Source organism: Emydura macquarii, unplaced genomic scaffold (genome assembly GCF_026122565.2).
Source record: "Emydura macquarii macquarii isolate MOO-44397 ecotype Brisbane River unplaced genomic scaffold, CSIRO-AGI_Emac_v2 contig_1043, whole genome shotgun sequence".
In the NCBI taxonomy this organism is placed as follows: Eukaryota; Metazoa; Chordata; order Testudines; family Chelidae; genus Emydura; species Emydura macquarii.
The window spans coordinates 13,277,064-13,285,725 of NW_027131180.1; positions in this window are offsets into that span (position 1 = coordinate 13,277,064).

An 8,662-nucleotide genomic window follows, 5' to 3' on the forward strand; every position below is an offset into this window, starting at 1 on the left:
GCATATGACCATTTGGGTCCCTGCAGGGGCCCCCCAATGGTCCTCCCCTTTCCTTTCTAGACCCCTTCTGGGCAGGGGTTCTCTGAGTTTCCCTCCAGGTTCTGGACTCTTATAGGGCTGGCCCGCCTTCCTGGGGGCATCTGTCTCCCCGTATTCCTCAGTCAGTCTCACTGCCGCCTCTACCGTGCCAGGCTGGTGTTGCCTTACCCAGACCCGTACATTCATGGAGTCCCTGTAAAAACTGTTCCAGGGCCACCATGTCCATAATCAGCTCCACAGCTCCACCGGGTGGCCCAATCTCAGAGTCTTTGGGCAAACACCTGGGGCTGTAGTCTTCCCATCCACTTCGCTGCCCACAATTTCTGGCGGTATCACTCCACTGACAGCTCAACCCGATCCAGAATGGCAGACTTTACCACCTCGTACTCTCGGGCCTGTCCCTCACTCAGGGCCATGTAGGCTGCCTGGTCCTCACCCTCCAGGTAGGGCACCAGTCGCAGGGCCCACGTCGCCTTTTCCCATCCTGCCCCCATGGCTACCCGCTCAAAAGTACCAAGGAAGGTGTCCAGGTCATCCGCTGGGCCCATCTTGCAAAGTCCCAAGCCCGGTGCCCGGGTGCCATTTCCCATTGTGGGACTCACCAGTTTCTGCAGGAGCTGCTGCTGGACAGTGGCTTGCTCCTTTATAAGCCTTGCAGGATTTTTCCTGGTCTGCCTGCCAGGTAAGCAAGGCCTGCCTTTCTAACTGGTGAGACTCCTGAAGGCTTTGCAGGGCCTTCCCCATCACCTCCTGCTGCTCACCACTCACTGCGGGGTTTCCTCCATCTCCAGGTCACCACCTCTTGAGCAGGCTGGAATTGTGTCCTGGACAAGCCCCCACATGTAAGGGGTTTCCCGCCGCAGCCCCTCTGGCCAACAAAGGACTCAAAGACTCTTTGGTTTGCAGTCACCAGTACTTTTATTTACAAGGTGTGCATGAATTCCCACCACTTCACAGTGCCCTGCTTCAGCCAGAAGTCTATGGGGCTGTTCAGGGAGAGAGGTAAAGCCTCCACACTCCCTTCCCATCTCTCTCTGCCTTCCCTCTTCCCTTCTGGGTCAGCATATAAACCCTGCTGGGTCAGTGGGGCAGCTGCTGCCCATTGCCTGATCAAGGCTGGGCAACTGTTCAGCCTGTGTAGGCTGACAGCTACCTCCCCTCAGGTAATCACACCACCGCCCAGCTAACCAGCTCTGCTTCCCCTCATTTATAGAAGCTAGAGGTCATCCCCCAGCGTGCACGCACACACACAGATGGGGATAGAGCTGTCGCAAAACACACATGTGGATTATTCAGGAAGAAAGACAAAGAATCTAAAAGCATGTATGCTGATCCCGTTGAGTACCTGACTTTAGAAAGATCTCATATAGATGAGCTAGAAGACGCAATAGAGAAGCTGAAATGAAGCAAATCTCCTGGACTGGACCTCATTTATGGCTATATGATAGAGCACTTTGAGGAGAAGAATAAAGCAAGGTTGTTGGACATTCTAAATGGATCATGGACAATAGGGAAGGTACCTAAACAGTGGAAGTCAGCAATTATTGTTTCTTTTCTTTAGTCTGTTAAGGATCCTTCTTCTCTGGGAAGCTATTGGCCTGTATTTTTTAACCAGTTCACCTGTGTAAGATAATAGAGAGGATGATACAATCCAGGCTTCTATGGTGACTTCAAAAAAAGGGAAGATAGAACCTACCCAAATGGCATACATGCCCTTGCATTCAACTACAGACCTACTAATGGTCTTCTGTCAGCCTAATATCAACGGTTTCCAACAAAAGCCACTACAGTCATCAATAGGAGCCTTTCTGACTCTCAGTGCAACATTTGATAGCGTGTGGCATGATAAGTTCTAGTCAAACTTAGTAAACTCAGTAAGATGGGAATCCATGACAAAATGTTCTTCTGGGTAAGAGATTTTCTACCGTACAGAGAAATAACAGTAAGACTAAATGAGAGAGACAAGGTGGATGAGGTAATATCTTTTATTGGACCAACTTCTGTTGGTGAAAGAGACAAGCTTTCAAACTCCAAGGTCCTGATGAAGAGCTTTGTGGAGTTCGAAAGTTTGTCTCTTTTACCAACAGAAGTTGGTCCAATAAAAGATATTACCTCACTCTCCTTGTCTCTCTCATGTCCTGGGACCAACACAGCAAAAACAGCACAGTAAGACTAAATGGGTTTTTGTTTGTTTGTTTGTTTGTTTTTTAAGACAAGGCCATTCAGGGTGGGAGTTCCTCAGGGCTCAGTTTTAAGTTCTCTTCTTTTTCTGCTGGACTGTCAGGCTGCTTGAAATCATTTGTACTCACACATGCAGCTGATACTGTGCTTTGTATCATGGGTCATGAAACAGATATATTGAAAAATGAATTGAATGAAGGCTCAGAAATTGTAACTAGATGGGCAAAGGAACATAAATTCCAATGAAATCCAGCAAAAATAAAGTCCACCTGTTCCACCACAAGCCATGAGAGGTTCAACTACAGTCCGAAAATAATGTCAAATGGAGAAGGTACTGACATGGAGAGGAATCTGGTCCACCTTGGAGTGACCTTGGACACAGAACTAATGTTTGGACCATCAGCCAAAGCAAAGATGAAACCAAATCTTCTACACTATATCATTGGCACTAATTGGGGTTCATGTGTTAGGACATTGAAAACAGCCTACTGCTTGATACTTTACCCAGTACATGAATATACTGCACCTGTCTGATCGCATACTGCTCACAGTAATCTTGCCAAGATAAATGTTGTGCAGTCGTGATATCTGGAGCTGTAAAATCTACTCCAACAGCAATTTGTGAATAGGAGTCTAATATTCAACTTTTTGAAAGTGTAACTGTAAACAAGAAATCTTCATCAAGCAGGTCTGTTTCCAGAGGGCTCCCACAGGGATTGGTTCTTGGCCTGATGCTATATTATATCTTTATCATTGACCTGGAAGAAAACATAAAATCATTCACTTATAAAGTTTGCAGATGACAAATATTTGGGGAGAGGTAAATGATGAAGAAGACAGGTCACAGATTCAGAGTCATCTAGATTGCTTGGTAAATTGGGCACAAGGAAACAATATATGTTTTAATATGGCTAAATGTAAATGTCAGATCATTAGACTCTTACATCTGGGAACAAAGAAAGTAGGTCATTCATACAAGGTAGAGGACTCCATCCTAGGAAGCAGTGACATTGAAAAAGATTTGGGGGTCGTGGCAGATAATCAGCTGAACATGAGCTTCCATTGTGATACTGTGGCCAAGAGAGTTAATACAATCCTGGGATGCATAAACAGCAAAATATTGCGTAGGATATTTTACCTTTGTATTTGGCATTGGTGAAACTGCTGCTGGAATACTATGTCAAGTTCTGGGGCTCACAGTTCAAGAAGGATACAGATAAATTGGAGAGGTTCAGAGAAGAGCCATGAAAATGATTAAAGGATTAGAAAACATGCTTTATAGTGATAGACTCTAGGAGCTCAATCTATTAGCTTAACAAGAGAAGGTTAAGGGATGACTTGATTAGTCTATAAGTACCTACATGGGGAACAAATATTTAATAATGGGCTCTTCAATTTAATGGAGAAAGGTATAACAGGATCCAATGGCTGGAAGTTGAAGCTAGACAAATTCAGAGTGGAAATAAAGAGTAAATTGTTAATGGTGAGAGTATTTAATAACAATTTACCAAGGGTTGTGGTGGATTCACCATCTCTGACAATTTTAAAATCAAGATTGGCTGTTTTTCTAAAAGATATACTCTAGGAATTATTTGGGGGGAAGTTGTATGGCCTGTGTTATATAGGAGGTCAGACTACACGATTACATTGGTCTCTTCTGGCCTTAGAATCTATGAGACTCATAGAAAAGAACAGCTAATTTGGTATGAAAATTGTCTTTATTCCCAACTGAACGGCATCATTGTTCCAGTCTGTTCAGGAAATGGAAAATCAAATCAAGGCTGAAATGATCATCTTGTTTCAAAAGGTGTATAAATGCTACTGAAAAAATGGAAGTATTTGATGATGTTCAGGGGGTAGAGTGTGTGAAGAACCTTGTATGCCCAGTCATTCCTCCACATGAACATATTTACTTTAGTAAATGTTCCTCCCATTTGGAACTTTACTCAAAGGACTATTTGGACCTGGCTACATCAAAGAAAATTGCAGAAAAGAACATCTCATGGTATCAGTCACAAGGCAAACAGATTCATGTGTGCTCTGGTAGTTCATCAGACGAACTCTTCCAGAATGGCAGTTGTGGGGTTTTCATCCAGTGGCCTAATAGAGACAGAACGAGAGAGCATTAGTGAGAAATATAGCAGCTTGAATTATGTCGCTGAAATGAAAGTGATTCTCACCACACTACAAGAAATAAATGGAGTGGATATAGGGGCAGATGTTGTGATGTTTGTTGACTTGCAGGCCTTTAGAAGCAACCAGAATGCTATCAACAGTGCAATTCATCAGGAGGTTCAGAGGAGCAGAGAGCGAGGCAATAAACTGAGTTTTCAGTGGATTCCATCAGACGTTGGTATATCTGGAGGTGAGACAGCTGATGAGCTGGACAAAACTGGAAGGTCAGAAGCTTGGGTAGAAATGACAAGAGTTGAGGAGACTGACACAGTATTAAGGAAAATATTAGCTGAAATAAATGGTTGGAAGGTTAAAGATCCTCTGATCGATATCAAGCATGTCAGAAAATAACATTCACTGTCACGAGGTTGTGGACATGAAAATCAATAGAGATGGGACCAAGATATATCCACTCTGCAAGGTTAGTCAGAAGCAAACTTTAGCACCTGTCCATGCTTCTGAATGTTATATTGTAAGGAAAGAGAAGCACCTTAGATCAAACCCTTATGTAGGGCCCTGTAAGAGTTGCCAAATTCAGTCTCAAACTGTATGGTATGATATGATTATCATGAGACAAGACAACAAAAAGTGACATCTATACTGTTTACATACGACTAATTGGGGTTTTGCGTTTTTTTTTAGAATGAGGACTGGAAATATAATCAATAATATTTTACTGTTCAAATCATGTTTTCATAAAAATCATCTTGTTAATGTATTATTTGTGTGTAGTCTATCACTTAGCTAGATCCTAAATCATCTAGGGCTTTATAGGTCAAAAACAACACCGTCAGCACCATCTGGAAAATTGCTGGAAGCCATTGGTGATAATCAGAGTACATTTGCATAAGCTGTCTGGAAGCTCAAGATGGACAACCATTTCAGTGTTTTCAGCTGGGATGTGGATGGCCTTAGCGCTCATAGATGACGTACTTAAAAGGCCTCAAGATTGTTATTGTGAAATCAAGGCGACTCACATGGAACTTGGCTTTATAAAACACTTATACACCATACATTTACTTTATCATAATTATTTCAGACCTTCTGTTTGCTAGGCAGAACAAAGATGGTTGTCAAAGTAGCGTTTTCTTGTCACAGTGACACACTGTTATTTAAAATTATATTAGCAGTCATTTTAATCTAGAAGTAAATACAGCAGTTGCATGAACTCAGCCATCTGTTAGGATGGCATAATGCCTACTCAAAAATTACTACAATCCTTGTGAAATTAGTATAAATTCCAGGCAATGATGAGTTTAGGTGGGCAGCGTCCATATTGCTTTGGGTGCAATTTTTCTGCACGAAATTTCTTTTATATCAATATTAGAGGACTGGCATCACATAACTTCTCACTTGGTTACAACTTTCCATACTGATGTGCCAAGGCCAAGAATACCTGAACAGTGGAGAAAAGGAAGACACTGGCGCTTCTGGCTGCCAAAAAAGGTTATACAGCACTGAGCACATAGGAAAGGAATATAATAGAACAGTGCTGTTTGTAGTATAGCTTGACAAAGCCAGCCCCATGTGAGGTAGTGTCAATAAAGAACAAATGAATGCACAGTATAGTGCTTGTAATAGCTATCAGTGAACTTAGTGGTTACATATCTCGGTCATGTGACTGGTGTGTAACTTTTTGTTTTCCTGACTGAAGCCCACATTATATGATGGAAGCCAAGAAATAAAGATCAGTCTCTTACCAGCACTCCTGCATGTCACGTTCTACTATGACTGCAACAGAGTTTTACACACAGTTTATATACATTCCCTAAAAAGTAGGTCATCAGCCAAGGGGGGTTTACAGTACTCTCACAAAAAGACAAAGATAACATAGTTCTTGGGATGGCACGTATTCATGTTTGCAGCCCTTCAGTTGAACTGCCAATTTAATATGCCGCTGTTGAAGATTCCTCCAAGCTACTTAAAATGCTGAACATGACAAAAAATTTCAAATGGGACAAAAGAGACCCAGAGTTAAACTGAAAAGATAAGAAGAACAGAAAACTAAGGGATTAATGGGATTAACAAATATTAAGATCTGTGGTCTGGCACAGATGGTTTTTTGAAACTGGAGTTACTCTGGCTTCTTTCTGTTTAGTTTCATCTTGATGTCATAGGAAAATATATAAAATAAACATGGGATATTGATCCACAGATTTGAAGCGGTGACAGCAGAACTATATTCTCAATTCCTTATATGGAATAAGACTATGTTGTCTTTTATTTGCTGTTCATTATTCCTGATGTCTGATTGGTCATCTAAATCCCATGGTGTTGTTTCTGCTTCCTAATTAGATAACTGGAACTCTTATAAACAGCAGGAAAGAAATCAGAGATTTCAACATGACCTCACAAACTCACTGGCAATGAACAAACCAATAGGACTAAGAATATCAAAGCAAATTTATTTTAAATCCAACCGTTTGTGAGCACTATTCTGTATTATTCTCTCAGCTCAAGTTACTATTTTTAGTTTTGTAATAAATTTGTAGTAAATAAACAAACTTGGCATATAGTTGGCCTGCCAGAAAGAACATGTGTGTTTTGAGGAGGAAAGTGTTTGCTGAGGTGAATTTTTTTTAAAATCACACAGGTCATAGCATCTAGTCAACCCACAGATAGAACTGGTCTGACATAATCAGTCAGGACATTTAAAAAAAAAAAGTGTTAAAATTTTCTCTCAGCTAATCTGGTGCAATGCAACTCAAATCAGTGGGATTGTATTTGTGTAACTGAGGATCCATCTGCACAAGGAAAATGCTCTGTTGTGACAATAATTCAAGTGGTATTAAAAATTACTTATTTGCTTGTATGGGTTGGACAAAAACACAACATAAAAAGCATGACAGACACTATATTTCATCATGTCTCAATCATACTTTCTATAATGGAGCTGAAAATGGTTTTGTCCATTCTACATTAGTGCTTAACTAATTTTCAGCATCAGTGAAAGGGTTGCAAGAGGATTACACTGTTGACAACCACTGTCAAGAAAATGTCAAATTTCTTACATATATGGACCTTAAGAGCAGAATTTGGCGCTACTAGAGCGCAGATAAGTATAAGAGAACCATGTGTATTCTGCTGGAAACAAAGATCCAAAATATTGAAGCCAATGGAATTACACTAGGGAAAGTTCAACTCAAGGAAACCAATCTTAATCTCAGGGGGACATCTCCTCTCTATTTATATGTATACTCTTGTGTCTAGTCTGTCATAATTCTCTATGATTGTGCTGAGGTGAGCTATTCATGACTACATCATCTTAATGGGCCACCTTCCAGATGAGAGGTATGGCATTTTTCTCTGTGCTAGTCAGAGGTGCTAACAGTTGAGAATCTGGGTTCCATAGGGCAGTGCTAAGCAGCTTTTGAATGCTGAATCAGAATGAGACCTCATAGGAACTGAGCCTGAGAAGCTCTACTGATACTACAGAAACACAATATTATATTTTATAGAGCACTGCACCCAATTTATAAACAGAGTAAACATCAAAGACACTGAAGCTAAAGATCACTCTAACACATTTTTAAAGGCAAAATCATATCTTACCCATTAATGCTAGATGCTGTTTTTTAAAGCACCTCGGTTACTTACTATACAATAAAATACAGGAGCTGAAATTACAAGGTAAAGGATCACATGACCAAGAGACACGAACATTCAGATGTTATAACCCTGTGGTTACAATGTATATATTTTGGAATTTGGAGCAATGCTCATTAAAATTGAAGATGTTGAACTCAGAACTGGCTGTACTAACAAATAGCACCTAAAAACATAGTAATGTCCCTAGAGAAGATAGAGAATAGAGACAGGATTCCAGTATCACAGTATAAACAAAGGGGATTCTCCACCTGCAGTGGACATGTGTGAACCTTATAGTTTAATGGCTCTCTGTGTAGCTTGAGGACTGTTTTAGTCCTGGCCCAGATGAAACAATCATGGTGGTGGATACCTCCCCCACTGTATCCCAACAATAGCACAATATTTATTATGTATTATTTGTATTGCAATAGCACCTAGAGCCTCAACCAGGTTGGGAGCCCATTGTGCTAGGTCCTGTATAAACATATATACTAAATGACAGTTCCTGTCCCCAAACTTACAACCTAAAAGGAAATAAGCCATAAAATCCATGTCACTATCTCTGTAGAGTCATTGGTAAGTCATCACAGAGACCTACAGTTAATCTTCCGGTGTTACACTTATAAATGAAATAAACAGCAGGATCTTATTCAGGGAGGACAAGACAATACACCACGTT